This window comes from Cetorhinus maximus, chromosome 15 (genome assembly GCF_964194155.1).
Source record: "Cetorhinus maximus chromosome 15, sCetMax3.hap1.1, whole genome shotgun sequence".
Classification (NCBI taxonomy): Eukaryota; Metazoa; Chordata; class Chondrichthyes; order Lamniformes; family Cetorhinidae; genus Cetorhinus; species Cetorhinus maximus.
In genome coordinates, this window is record NC_135893.1 from 5,090,922 (window position 1) to 5,106,636 (window position 15,715).

Here is a 15,715-nt window from a genome sequence, read left to right on the forward strand (position 1 = left end):
GAACCAAGGCTGTAATGAGGTCAGGAACTGAGTGGCCCTGGTGGAACCCAAACTGGGCGTCAGTGAGCAGATTATTGCTAAGCAAGTGCCATTTGATAGCACTGTTGAAGACCCCTTCCATTACTTTATGATTGATCGAGAGTAGACTGATGAGGCGGTAATTGGTTAGATTGGATTTGTCCTGCTTTTTGTGTACAGGACATACTTGGGCAATTTTCCACATAGCCGGGTGGATGTCAGTGTTGTAGCTGTACTGGAACAGCTTGGCTAGGGGTGTGGCAAGTTCTGGAGCACAAGTCTTCAGTACTATTGCCGGAATATTGTCAAGAGTCCATAACCTTTTCAGTATCCAGTGCCTTCAGCCGTTTCTTGATATCATGTGGAGTGAATTGGCTGAAGACTGGCATCTGTGATGCTGGGGACCTCCGGAGGAGGCTGAGATGAATCATCCACTCGGCACCTCTGGCTGAAGATTGTTGCAAATGCTTCAGCCTTATCTTTTGCACTGGTGCACTGGTGTCCTCCATCATTGAGGATGGGGATATTTGTGGAGACTCCTCCTCCAGTGAGTTGTTTAATTGTCCACCGCCATTCATGACTGGATGTGGCAGGACTGCAGAGCTTAGATCTGATCCATTGGCTGTGGGATCTCTTAGCTCTGTCTATCACTTGCTGCTTATGCTATTTGGCACGCAAGTAGCCCTGTGTTATAACTTCACCAGGCTGATACCTCATTTTTAGGTATGCCTGGTGCTGCTCCTGGCATGCCCTCCTGCACTCTTCATTGAACCAGGGTTGATCCCCTGGCTTGATGGTAATGGTAGAGTGGGGGATATGCCAGGGCATGAGGTTACAGATTGTGTTTGAGTACAATTCTGCTGCTGCTGATGGCCCACAGCACCTCATGGATGCCCAGTCTTGAGCTGCCAGATCTGTTCGAAATCTATCCCATTTGTGGTAGTGCCACACAATATGATGGAGGGTATCCTCAATGTGAAGACGGGTCTTTATCTTCACAGCAACTGTGCGGTGGTCACTCCTACCAATACTGTCATGGACAGATGCATCGGCGGCAGGTGGGTTGGTGAGGTTGAGGTCAAGTATGTTTTTCCCTCTTGTTGGTTCCCCCACCACCTGCCGCAGACCCAGTCTAGCAGCTCTGTCATTTAGGACTCAGCCAGCTCAGTCAGTGGTGGTGCTACTGAGCCACTCTTGGTGATGGACATTGAAGTCCTCCAGCCAGAGTACATTCTGTGCCCTTCTCACCCTCAGTGCTTCCTCCAAGTGGTGTTCAACATGGAGGAACACTAACTCATCAGCTGAGGGAGGGCAGTACGTGGTAATCAGCAGGAGGTTTCCTTGCCCACGTTTGACCTGATGCTGTGAGACTTCATGAGGTCTGGAATCAATGTTGAGGACTCCCAGGGAAACTCCCTCCCGACTGTATATCACTGTGTCACCACCTCTGCTGGGTCTGTCCTGCCGGTGGGACAAGACATACCCAGGGATGGTGATGGTGGTGTCTGGGACATTACCTGTAAGGTAAGATTCCGTGAGGATGACTAGTCTGTGAGACAGTCTGTTTAGCTGACTCACACACTGAGCTGTGCATTTAACCCATCGACCAGTTTAGGTGAGTATCTTTTATTTTATTCATCACCTGATGTCCTGGAATAAATGAGGTGTTGCACATTCTTGAAAGTGATCTCTTCATTCTGACCATCATGCGGAGTTTCGAAAGCATCACTAACTCATTTAATTGAGTAGGGATAAAAATTATTTAACCAAATTTACTTTGGGGCTTTCACTATGAATCTTGTACAAAAGAGAAACTATCCATTCTCAGTATTGTCTAAAAACCCTTTGGTGATATGGGCTATGGTTGTATTAATTAATGTACTATATAACAGGATTGGAAAATTCGCAGCAAATTGCAATAGGGGGGAAGGTTTATATCATACTGAGTGTGGTATATTCTCACAGAGAATAGAAGTGCAAAGGATCAGCTAAAAGCTTTACCCAACTTTTTAAGCACGAGAGGATGTCTTGCGATATTATGAACCTAGGAACAATAGCTGCCAAGCAAAGAGCCTCTGATCTGCTCAGCCTGTCTCACATAACTCCGATCCCTCGTGTGTCACAATATATTCATGTATATATTGTATAATGGCGTAGTGATAATGTCACTAAATGAATAATCTAGAGGCCCAGGCTAATGCTCTGGGGATTCAGGTTCAAATCCCACCACAGCAGCTGGTGGAATTTAAATTCAATTAATAAAATCTGGAATTGAAAACTAGTCTTGGTGATGGTGACCTTGAAACTATCATCGATTGCTGTAAAAACCCATCTAGTTCACTAATGTCCTTTAGGGAAGGAAAGGAAATCTGCTGTCCTTACCCGGTCTGGCCTACATGTGACTCCAGACCCCACAGCCGTGTGGTTGACTCTGAAATGCCCTAGTAAGCCATTCAGTTTAAGGGCAATTAGGGATGGGCAACAAATACTGGCTTCGCCAGCGACACCCACATTCCAAGAATACATTTTTTTTAAAAACTTGGCAGGAAAGGCAAAAAGCCAGGCCGATTTCATTCTTAACAAATCAAGGAAATTCCTCTCGGACCCTGTCAGGCGATTGAAACCGGCCCCGGACATCAGTCTGAACCAGTCGGCCTGCTGACGCTGACTTCTGGAGTTTTGTAGTTTTAAACTGCAGCCCATTCGATAAATGAAACGCTCAACAAACCTTTGAATTTGTTATTTTAAACTCCCATTCATTCATCCAACCAACCGATTCACTCAGCCTTGTAATTACCAGGAGGATTTTCCGGGAAAGTGTTGAATATATTTCCAAAGCTGCAAAAGTGGGTAACTCTGACCTACAGAAGGTTTCTGAATGCGGTGTACCTGGTCAGGCTGTAAGACAGTGCTTTGAGCTCTAAAGAAGGGTCATACGGACTTGAAATGTTAACTCTTGTTTCTCCCTCCACAGATGCTGCCAGACCTGCTGAGTTTTTCCAGCATTTTTTGTTATTGTTTCAGATTTCCAATATCCCAGGAATTTTGCCTTTATTTAAGACAGTGCTCTGGCTGCCTGTTGAATAATTAGGAATAGATTAGGTAGGACGTGCATGCACATATCCATAAGGTGGATAAACAATTGTATAAGGACATATAAGGATTGTCAGAGGTCCCAAACTGATTCACCAGCAGTGCATGTATTGGAGCACCGATGCAGGATATGGTGTAACAGCCAGAGACACTCGTGTGTGTGTGTGTTTGTTAAACGAGTAAAATTTGTTACCTCTGTAATAGTGAAACAAAATGAGTCACCTCTCTGCCTATTGCTGCCACTAACGACAGGAGCATGAGGTTTTTAATTTGCTGTCCTCAGCACAATGTGAGAGACTAGGGGTGGGGGGAAGAGAGAGAGAAAAAAAATGTCAGGATTTGTTTATGTAATCTGTTGCCAATCCACTGCACTTTTCAAACTTTTTTTTTTACACCATTTCACTGGTAATTGCCCCCGTGAAAGCAGAATTTGCAGAATCCGAACTGCAGCTAGTCCAGGCATCCCAGAGAGTATTATCACACGCACTAGAAATAACTTAGAAAGCAGCCGGACCCATATTAGGTAATGAATTTGAACCAGAAAGAAAGGAACAAGAAATTTATTGACAAGCTGGTGTGACTCCGAGGTTACAGAACATCCTCAGCTCCTTCCAGCTATTGTGGTTTTGATGCTAAACCAGGGCAGGGGGCGGGTGGGGGGGATTTCAAGATGATACATAATGACACAATTGTTATCTCCCCCCCCCTCCCCTCCTGTCACAAGTGGAGGGAAAATAAAAAACTAAATGCTATTTGCGATAAAGAAATGTAACAGCGCGATCAGAACTATTGCTGTTTGATTTGGAGGGTGAGGCGTTATCAAACCTGCCTTACAGCTTAAAACTGCTGATAAAATGCCAAAAGGATTGAAACTCATTTTTTTTGTGGGGTTGGGGGTGGGGGGGTGGTGGAGGGAAATGAGTTTGGAAATAAAGGTTCGATTCTGGGGGAGAATCTGAGCAGCTGTTCCCTTTTGACGCTTTAGTTTGGCTTTTTCAATCTGTTGTCACAAGACCTGATATTACAGCAATTCTTTAAAAATATTTTGACACGTTTTCCATAAGGTGGGTATGCCTATATATATATATATATATGTGTGTTCACGTGTGTGTGTGTGTGTATACACGAATGTGTGTGTACATGTAAGTGTATATATATGTGTGCATGTATATATATGTATAGGTATGTATATGTTTGTGTGTGTGTTTGTGTGTACACACGCCATTACTGAATTTAAGGTTCCGTTACACTCTCCTACGGGAGAGATCATCGCGCATTTTTGCACCAGTTGGTAACTTTCATTTGGCCTCAGTCCATCACTTTGTGAGCTGGATTCCAGGAAGGAGATTTAACCAGTGCCTCTTTCTCTCTCTCTCTCCCTCTCTGTCTGTCTCATTTTCTCTCTCCTCCCCCCCCACCCCCCCTTTAACCACTCTCCTCCTGAGGGTTTGTGTGACCCAATGCAGTTAGTGCTGAATATGTGGTGTAAGCGCCTTTCTCTTTTGGCCAGGTTCATGCTCTGGTTGGTGGGGGTGGGATTTAGTGGGGGGGGTGGGGGGTGGGGATGGGGTTTGGGTTGGGTTAGGGGGTGGGGTGGGGTTTGCAAGGATAATAATACAGAAGGGGCCAATAGTTCAAGAGGCTCATCAGCTGTTAGAAAAATGAACATTTATTCACTAAAAATAAACTTTCTTTGTAACTTTTGACCTTCCACCATTGTTTTGACAGGAGGGGAAGGCTGGAGAGAAGCTGCTGCTATTAGATGTACCAATCTGGCGGGATTGGTAAGTTTTGGGTGTCATTTGCCTTCCAGTTACTTTTCTCTTGTCTAGTTCACCATTGTATTATATTCTTCCTTAATTTGATAATTTTGAGAGTTCAGTGATTAATCTGTAAATAAATACCGATGGAAGCTCACTGTATCATTGTGATGGGCTGACAGGGATGATCCATTCACTTTTCTGATTTACAGTTATTTGTCTAGTTTATTGACCACAAAATGACATTGTGTATTTGTATCATTTCAGCGTGTTTCCTGATATAAAGTGCTAGTAATTAAGTTACTAACAAGTCTTAAAACTGTCAGAGGACATAGACTGTTACAAATGCAGCCTCTCCATTAACTGCTGATGAAATGGCTCCATTTGCTATAGAACAACCATGTTCAATTAGCTATATAAAATTCTTAAGGGGCCTGACAGGGGATAGATGCGGAGAAAATGCTTCCCTGGGCTGGAGAATCTAGAACACAGGATCGGAGAATTAGGAATCAGCCATTTAGGACTGAGACGGGGAGAAATTTTCTCACTCAGAGGGTGGTGAATCTTTTGAATTCTCTACCCCAGAGGGTTGTGGTTACCAGTCGTTGACTATATTCAAGGCTGCCAGGGATAAAGTTTTGGGGACTAAGGGAATTAATGGATATGGAGACATTGTGGGAGGGTGCACTTTAGGTAGAAGATCAGCCATGATCTTGTTGAATGGCAAAGGAGGCTTGAAGAACCAAATCATCGACTCCAGCTCCTGTCTCTTGTGTCCTTATGTTTTTAACTGTATTTGCACTTATAGCAAGTTCCATTAGAACTAAACACCACTATGTAAACAATTAATCCAAAACATCAATAACTTGCATTCATACAGCAACTTTGAAGTAGTGAAACTCCACAATACATCTAAAAGGAGCCTTAGCAAACAAATATTGAGCTTGAAATATGCAGCCTCTATTACCCAGAAGGACAAGGGCAGCAGATACACGGGAACACCACCACCTGGAGGTTCCCCTCCAAGCCACTCACCATCCTGACTTGGAAATATATCGCCGTTCCTTCACTGTCGCTAGGTCAAAATCCTGGAACTCCTTCCCTAACAGCACCGTGGGTGTACCTACACCACAATGCAGCAGTTCAAGAAGGCGGCTTACCACCACCTTCTCAAGGGCAATTAGGGATGGGCAATAGATGCTGGCCTAGTCAGCGATACCCAAATCCTGCGTAGGAATTTTAAAAAGTTATCTGTAAAGTAACTGTAAATCAAAAATATACATATTTAGAAGGAAGGGCACTACTAAAGTTTGCAAGTTAACCTCACTCCAAAGATTCAGACAAAGAATACGTAGAGGCTGGAAAAGAGGCTGAAGTAGCTTATCACAGCTGGTTTCTTAAACAGCTTTCAGTGGTCTAACACAGTATCCCAAATTCAGTGCGAGGCCCATTGCTTTTTTTGATATATATCAATGATTTGGATATTGGAATACAGAGTAAAATTTCAAAATTTGCCAATGATGCCAAACAGTGAGGATGACGCAAATCACCTGAAATATGACATAGATAGGCTAGCTGAATGGACAGACAAGTGGCAGATGGTAAAAACAAAAAGCTAAAAGCAGATGGAATTTAATATAGAGAGGTGTGAGGTGATGCATTTTGACCAAAGGGATAGGGAGAGGCAATACAGACTTAATGGCACAGTCCTAAAGAGTGTGCAGGGACAGAGGACCCTGGAGGTTCATGTACATTGATCTTTGAAGGTGGCAAGCTATATTAAGAGGGTAGTGAGCAAAGCATATGGGATCTTGAGCTTCATAAATAGAGATGTTGAGTCTGAAAGCAAGGAATTTATGCTAAACCTTTATAAAGCTCTGGTGACCACACTTTAGGAAGGATGTTAGGGTCCTTGAGAGGGTGCAGAGGAGATTTACCAGAATGGTTCCAAGGATGAGGGCATTTAGCCACAAGGTTTGGCTGGAGAAGCTGGGGTTGGCCTCCTTGGAGATTTCATAGAGCTGTACACGATTATGACAGGTTTAAATAAGGTAGACAAGGAAAAGTTGTTTCCATTATCTGATGGTACAAGGACTAGGGAACACAGATTTAAGGTTTTGGCAAGAGATTCAGGGACTGCGCGGAGGGATGTTTTAACACAGTGTGTGGTAATGATCTTGAACTCACTGCCTATCAGGTTAGTGGTAGTGGAGACAATCAATGATTTCAATAGTAAACTGGATGGGCACTGGCAGGGCTATGGGTATAGAGTGGGGGAATGGGATTGATTAGATTGCCCTACAGGGAGCTGGTATGGACTCGATGGGTCAAATAGCCTCCTTTTGTGCTGGCATGTCTCTATGACTATATCTTCCTCTGGGTGTGAACAACTGAAGGTGAATTAGCCCATGGGGAAAATCCGGAATGGATTTATTTTCCACCAGTCTTGGCTTTACTCACATCCAAAATTGGTGTGAGGAAATCGGTGAAAAAGATGGTGCAGGCTATGGAGACCTTGGCAAAGGGCGATGGTGATATGGCCGTGCAGTTTTGAACAGGTGGAGTAATATTCTAACGTGTTCCCTGAACCCACATTCAGAAGAGGGAGGGGGGAATTAGTCAAACAGAGGAAGAACAGAATCCGCTATCACTGGGTAAAAATAATTAGCGGCTGGTTTGACATTTATTAACACGGGTCACAGTAGCAGCCTCTACATAACCTGACTTCGAAAATCCAGAGGGCCATTTGCCACTAATGCAAGAGTGTGCAAATGCTTAAATGCGAGGTGGCATGTGTGGCTGACATTTGCAGATCTTTGCCACCCTATGGCCTCTGTGCAGGGAGGGGGTGGAACTGAACTATATTCCCATTACTAATAACGGACAGTGTAAACAGGTTTACTGTACCTCTTTGTAAGTTATTAGAGCATCAAACACTTGGCATCTCTTACGCTACAAGACGTATTTTATTAAATAACCATTATATTCACTGTATTTGAAATTCTTTCAGTTACAATTATGAATATATTCATTTGATGGTTGGAATCAAGTTAATTTGATTAAATTCTGATATAGTTTGCAAGAACATCAATGAGTATACGGCTGTGCTGATTGTAGATTATTGAGAAAGCATGAATTTTATTTCTGATATAATAAAATTCTTCAACTGTGCAAGTGCTCAAAATAATTGTTTCGCATGAGCAAAGAGGTTGGTACCAATGGCCTTTTCTGTACACTCCTGTACTTCTGTGATACATTGGAAAGTTAAAAACAAACATGTTAATTAAGCATATTATGTAAAATTGCCTTTCTTTTAAATCTTATGAAGAAACACTTAAAGGCACCTCCATATGAAGGAGGAGCAACTGTCGGTCATGAAAAATCATTTGCTCACTGTCATTTTAAAAATTCAAACTCATAGTAACTAAAAGAGCGAAATGTATCTCCTGGTGTCAGTTCTGTTTTGAACCCATTCAACTCTTGTCTCCCAAACTCTTCCAAGTACTGACAAATTACACTTTCTTACTCATTTCACAAGCCCATGCACTAACTGGTCTAAGGATCTTATTGCTCCCAGCTAATTCAGAGGGGGGAAGGATAATTAGCTTTAGTTGGTCAGGAGTAAAAGGCAATAGAATGGATTAGAGCTGGTTAGGGTTGAAGGGAGGGGTGATGAGATGAATTTAACCAGAATTCGAGAGAAAGGTCTAATTAAATAGAAAGCAAACAGATTAACTTTTGTAGGGCTACAGCCTGTTTAAACTGTCAATCAAAATTTTGTTTGACTCCTGTTTAACGGATCTTATATTGTGTCAAATAACAAATACACCATGGAGCAGATTGTATGTGATGATTCAAAGTAGATTGAAACTATCCCTCATTCAAGTATTAGAGCAAGATTCATACAACAACATTTGGGTATTGGAGTTTGAACGGGACTGCTTTGGACGAAGCATTTGAATTAAAACGTATCTGCTGTTGCACCAGCAATCTGCAACTTGTACGTGGCAATTGAAATTTGTCCATCATTCAGATGTTTTTGTGGCATTATGTGCAACACTGCTTGCAACTCATTTCCTTAAATGTGCCCAATTCTGTACTCTGTAATGAGATGGCACAATAACAAGGGTGCCGTCATGTTAGAATGTTTACGGATGACAAATTTCTGGCTTGCAGGCAAAAAATAGGGAATGATGACTCTAGCTCCCTTCTCTCATGGCAAACTTTTAGAAATGCCAACAAATCAAATTAATATAATCTTGGGTAATATAGAGCACCTCCCTTCAATTTTAGCATCAAATGTATTCCACTCCCCTAGTCTCCATGGGATGTTCTAATGAGATAGCAGTTGAATGCTAGCTGGTTGCATTATCTATTCGAATCATTTCACTCACTGCAAGAGCTCACATGGAAGCAGAAGTGCAGCATCATTTCGTAGATACACTTTCAAGACCTTGATGTTTTCAACTTCGGATGCCAACATGTTACTTATTGTTGGAGCAGTAAATCAGCATCAGTGTTGCTTTTCTACCTGTACAACAGGTGGAGTTTTCACCAACCCTCACGCTTTCATTGCTACAAATTTATAAGCAGCATTGTCTTAACTGCAGTGGAGCTGACTACAAACTGGTATCCTCCAAACAGTGCATTTTCAAACAGTTTATGCATTGTTAATTAGGAAACTTAATGGGTGTTTACTGTGCAATATTTGTTAATGATTACTATCGCGGGGTCTGCTCAACAATGCCTTTAGCCCAACAAAATAAATTCTAATGGGTGTGAAGAAACATAGTGTCAATGTAACAGCTGAGATTTCAAATATTGGTGTGATAAATATAGTTAACCATTGTTAAACATTCGTCAGTAAGTGGCTGGTGTTAATGACTGAGTTTTGTCGTTTCTCATGATTTTTTTATATGTTTATTCCATGCTCATTAAATGCCTGCTCTTATGATTCTGCTGGACTGAAGCCTGGTTTCTATTTGGCCGATCAGTCCCTCTCTTTATTCATTTGTCATAATGCTGTGTCTGGCAGTTCAAAGGCCCTATACGCTGGTTCCAACTCATGTTAACTGCCGTTTAACGAATGCTGATATCATGCTTTGCTCCAATGAATTTGTCAGGTGGGCGGGACTTCTGAGTAAATGAGTTCAATTGAGTCTGAGTGAAGCCAGCAGAGATTGTATGTGAATGCTGAGGTGAGTGCAATCAGGTGTACTCAGGTACAAAGCTCAGGGGAGGGAGGTGGCTAATTACCTGAACACATTTAACTGTTGAATTCTTAATGCTTCTTCTCAGCTCTCTGATTATGGCCATTTTATTGCATGTAATATGAGAAAAATTGTTTTCCTGTAAATTACCAGCGCTGAATTTACATACCAGAAATCTACCAAGTCACAAAGCATTGATCCGTTCCCTGACAAGCCTTGATTCTAATAGTTTTATACTAGGCTTGAAAAAATATTCCAGTATCTAAAGGGTGAAAGTAGATAGTGATGAAATTGTGCTCTGGTATATGAGAAATGACACATTACTGAATTCACACCAAGCTCTTCTGTCCACCATTTTAATCAGCAAAGCATTTTCATCAATAGAAAGGCGCCGCCCACAGATAGCTTTAAGTTCTGTAATCAAATTCGCCAACAAGTAGACACACAGCCATACCTGGGGATTCACCTTAAAAAAAAATTTTCAACAGGGATTCCACATTTGGCGAATAACATCCAAAGCAAACAGGATTCTCAGATTTCTTTGGTATTGCAGCAAAAGTATCAGAGTTATATCTTACCAAACATTTCTACCTGCAATCCTGAATTATGTAAATTTGTGTGTGGGATCCTTATATGGTGAGAGATATAAATAAGATTGAAGTGATCGAAAGATGATTCTGCACGAATCAGCATGGGGAATACACCAGTGTCACATCCTGGATCAAAGATTTGGAATGGGAATCACTTCACTAAAGGAAGGCGTAAAGTAGATTAACCATCTTCCGTAAATATGGAATGGACTGGTGGGAATTGACAGAAACTGGTACCTGGTGCCCTCCGGCAATGACAAAACTTGAGGTAGCCATTCACACAAATGACAAAAACCATTTGTTTCCAAGACAGTGCATCAACAATCCATCTTCCCTAGGACAATCCCACAATGGAACAAGCTGCCAAAGGAAATAGTCACAGCCCCATCGCTGGAAATCTACTAGACCCATCTTTAGATTATTTCCATTTAGATGTTTTCATTATCAGGTCTATCATCTCAGTAGGTCATCCCTGGTTAACTAGCGCTAACCATATAAATGTTGGTGGAATATGGATATTAGTCTGTGATGCTGACACAACTAGTGTAGAAACAGAAGAAATAAGCTGTGTGTTTAACTACTTCACCATGTGACTTAGGAATTTCATATAAAGGTGAGCGTGCTTTTGTTAATAACATCCCAGAGACCACTTTCACCTCTGAGGGGTTTAAATTACAGATGTCTCTTCACATTTTGAGGAATCTTAAGTAGCTTACGAATAGTTGCTTGGCTGCACAGAACTTGAATACTTCTGTGAAAAGAGACATGTTGGCTGAAGCTTTTCATCTTGCGCTCATCAGGACAGACACAAGAATATCAAATTTCAAGGGAACAACAATTTATACTGCATGAGAAAAGGATGCTGATTGGTTGGCAAGTGGATTGAGAAAGGTGGAGGTTGCACCATAGAACCATAGAAAAGTTACAGCACAGAAGGAGGCCATTCGGCCCATCTTGACCATGCCAGCCCGAGGACACCCAGGTGCCCTTTCTAATCCCACCTTCCTGCACCCAGCCCATAGCCCTGCAGCTTACAGCACTTTAGGTGCAGATCCAAGTACTTTTTAAAAGAGTTTAGAGTTTCTGCCTCTACCACCAACTTGGGCAGCGAATTCCAGACACGAACTACCCTCTGCGCAAAAAAGTTCTTCCTCATGTCCCCCCTACACCTTCTGCCACTTATCTTGAATCTATGTCCCCTGGTTCTAGAATTCTCCATCAAGGGAAACAATTTTATCCTGTCCACTCTATTCCCCTCATAATTTTGTACATGAACATGGAACAGTTATTCCCCAAGCTTTAGTTTAAATTCAAAAAAAGGCAGGTTGACTCTGGTCAAGGCATTACCATGGAGAATACACCAGGGAACAGGTGTCCCCCATGCTTTTTATTTTAATTGAGAAAGGTGCAATGCTTGGACATGTTCTTTCTCCTTGCAGAGGAAAGGGCCCCCCATATGAATACTTGTAACTTCTAGCAAGCATAGGTGAGCCACATTGCAAACCTGACTGATAATCTTAAATTGGTTGTTAGCATAATTCTTAGCACACTTGGGATTGTTCAGTAAGAGCTGTCCAATCGTGGAATCACATCTGATGTTGGACACTATGTTCTGAATTTTGCTAGCATGGGCTGGTTGATTACAGTCAGTACTTTGCGTGTTGTGAACAGCTGAAGGAACATGCTGGTTGATACACTCTGCCAGCCTTTGGGACATGGCATCACACTGGCACCGAAATTCATATACCATATTACTCATTTGTGTGGTAGGCTGAGCGTCTTTTGGCTTGATGGCAGCATCCTGTGAGTGGAAAATACCACTCCTGTTGCTACTGCATTGTAGCAGCATGAAACAGCTAGCTTAAACTGTTGGTCAAATTTTTGAGACCCCTTACCCTTCCAGGGTAATCTGAGGTAAACTGGGCACTTTTTAGGACTGAAAGTGGCGGCCTTAGGCCCATTCATGAGTCTGCGTGATAAACAGTGAGCAATGACCAGATCAGGGTAGCCATTATCCTGCAGGATGGCTTTGATGTGCCTGATTTTACCATCAAGCTTGAATGGTGAGCAAAGGGCTCGGGCCTTATTTATGAGGTTGTCAATGAGGCCAATCTTAGAGTGCGTGGAACTGTAGGAATCCCAACACATATATTGACCAGTGAAGGTAGGCTTATGGTAGACAGTAGTAGAGAACCCATTGGCAGATTTCTCAGCTAGCATGTCGAAGAGAGGGAACTCATTTGACTGCTCCATTTCCAAGGTGAATTTCAGTGCAGGGTGGAGCCCATTAAGGTGTGTAAGGAAATTCTTACAAGCAGCAGCAGATTCAAATATAGCAAGCGTATCACCTACGTATCGGAAATATGCGAGGGGTAGGAGGTTAGGCGTTATTCCATTGAGTACCTGTTTCTCATGGAAACCAACAAAAATGTTAGTGAGAACTGGGCGTAGAGGGGTTCCCATGGCAACACCATCTATTTGGGCATACATGATGTCGTTAAAACTGAAGTCAACTGCGCGAGTTGCTAAGTTCATAAATTCATTGAATACAAATTCAGACAATGGTAGCGTGTCCAGATCGCCATGATATAGTGATGCGGTGCAAATGCCTATGTTTTCCTTGAGCAGTACATTGGTGAATAGACTAGCAATGTGGAACGAGCACATGGACACAGCATTGCTGTCGATGTGCAAGTCCTGTATGGTCTTCGCAAATGTGAAGGAATCCTTCACTGTGTAAATGGAAAACTCACTCAAAACTGGTTGTGGCAACTCCTTCAACCACTTGGCCAATTCATATTGTGCGGAACCAGTCATAGATAATATAGAGGTTAAGGGACAGTACTTTTTTGTGTCTTGGGCAGCCTGTACTTAAGTGGATGCAGTGAACCATTCAAAAGCATGCCTCTTTTTTCAGCAATACTTAAATAGTTTGAATTAATGAATGCTAGAAATCTAACAATGAAAGTTACCACGTACAGTAACACAGCCACTGACGTCCCAGAATAAGGTGATAGATGAATTAACAGGGCTTTCATGGGCTCTTGTCGATGGCTGAGGGATAAAGCTACCATCTAATTTTGCACTAATCCATCTAGAATACAAACAGGCCGAAATCCTGCGGGTCTCAGCGGCACCAGATCTCATCTCTGTTTTGAATGGGTTTTTAAATTCCACTGGGAGGGAAGGCAGGTGTTGTCTTGGAGGAGGTGGGACAGGAGGACTAATGCTATCCATCAGAATTCCTCCTCCATTCCATCTCTGTTTCCCGCTCACCAGAATGCCCATGTGTGTGAAGCAGGCACTCATTGCTTGTCAAGGATTTGATCCTTGTGGAAGTGGGCTCCAGTGAGACTTACAAAGGCCATGCTGGATTATAGGGACAGATGAAGAGAAGTAGGCCATAATAATATGTCCCAAGGTGCTACAGGGCATTATCAAATGAAATATGATACCGAGTCAAATGAGATAATGCAAATGACCAAAAGCTTAGGCAAAAAGATAGGTTTAAAGGAGAAAAGTGAGATAGGGAGGCGGACAGGTTTAGGCAGGGAATGCCAGAGCTTAGGGCCAAGACAGCTGCCCTTCTGGCTGCCGATTGTGGATCAGTTAAACCTGAAGATGCTCAAGGGCCAGAATTAGATGAGCTCAGATATCTCAGAGGGTTGTGGGGCTGGAGGGGATTACGGAGATAGGGAGAGGAGAGGCCGTGGAGGAATTTGAAAACAAGAATGAGAATTTTAATTTGGAGATGTTGCTTAACCAGGCACCAACGTAGGTCAGTGAGCACAGGGGTGATAGGGAAATGGGACCCGGTGTGAGCCAAGACATGGGCAGCAGAGTTTTGGATGGCACCAAGTTCATGGAGGATAAAATGTGGGCAGCGGATCAGGAGTAGATGCGAATTGTCAATTCTGGAGGCAACAAAGGCATGAATGAGGGTTTCAGCAGCAGACCAGCTGAGACGGGGGGGCGGTGACGGACAACGTTCCAGAGGCTGAAATAGGCGACCTCCGTGTATTTGTGGGCGGAAGCTCACCTTGGGAACAAATGTGACACCAAAGTCGTGAACAGTCCGGTTCAGCCTCAGACTGTTGCCAAGGAGAGGGCTGGAGTTGGTCACTAGCGAACTGAGTTGTGGTTGGAACCATAGCTTTATCCTTCCCAACATTTAATTAGAGGGAATTTCTGCTCATCCACGTCACATGTTAGACAAGCAGTCGAATAGAATTTGGAAGCAGTGTCGGGATTGGGAGAGGTGGTATTGGGAGTTGTTACTGTATGTGCAGACGGAAGCTGTGTTTTTGGATGGCGTCACTGAGGGGCAGCACGTGGATGAGAAACAGGAGGGGGATAGACCCTTGCGGAATACCGGAGGTAGCGGTGCAAGAACAGGCAGGGAAGTGATTGTAAGTGATTCTGTAGCTACGATTAGATAGATAAGAACGGAACCCAGATGAGAGCAGTCCAGCGCAGCTGTATAACAGTGGAGAGCCACTGGGGGAGGATAGTGCGGTCAACTAGGTCAAAGAGTGTCAAACAATCTACTTATAATTCAATGTGAGTTATCATTAATACTTCATGGGTGCGGGTCTAAAGAAAGTGATTTAATACGCAATGGTGAGAGGTAACTACAATGGATTAAAAGCACTTAGCATATGAAATAGGGGGACCAGTTTTAAACTAGATTGCTTTCCCTATTCTGAGGAAATCCTGCAACATTGGATTACAGTGAAACCTGCTCTTGCACTCTTACAGGAATGACCTCTTCAGAGAGGGCCTTAAATACCTCAATTGCTTCTATTAATCTAAGTCTTGCATCCTGTTGTAAGGACATCACACCTGCAATCTTTTTGCACCAAAAGTGACGACATTACAACAGGATTCAGCGTGTTTTATAGTTGCAGAACTCACATGACAATACCTGTGGGTTGAGGAGGAGGTCAGGCAGTGTATCAAACAGAGATGGGCATGAGGGAGGAGGGAGGCTGTGCCAAGGCTAGAGTGAAGCTGGCTGCAGTGTTGAGGATATAGGTTAGGATTG

At 42.9% G+C, this 15,715-nt stretch overlaps 1 protein-coding gene across 2 annotated transcripts in view; it reads left to right on the forward strand.

Annotated features, from left to right (window-relative positions):
- Positions 1 to 15,715, forward strand: part of casz1 (castor zinc finger 1) — a 365,293-nt gene that overhangs the window by 113,581 nt on the left and 235,997 nt on the right. For both annotated transcript variants that reach the window (XM_078557753.1, XM_078557754.1), the window contains exon 2: positions 4,840 to 4,895. The gene's annotated coding sequence lies outside the window, so the exon portion shown is untranslated. The remainder of the gene's footprint in view (positions 1 to 4,839; positions 4,896 to 15,715) is intronic.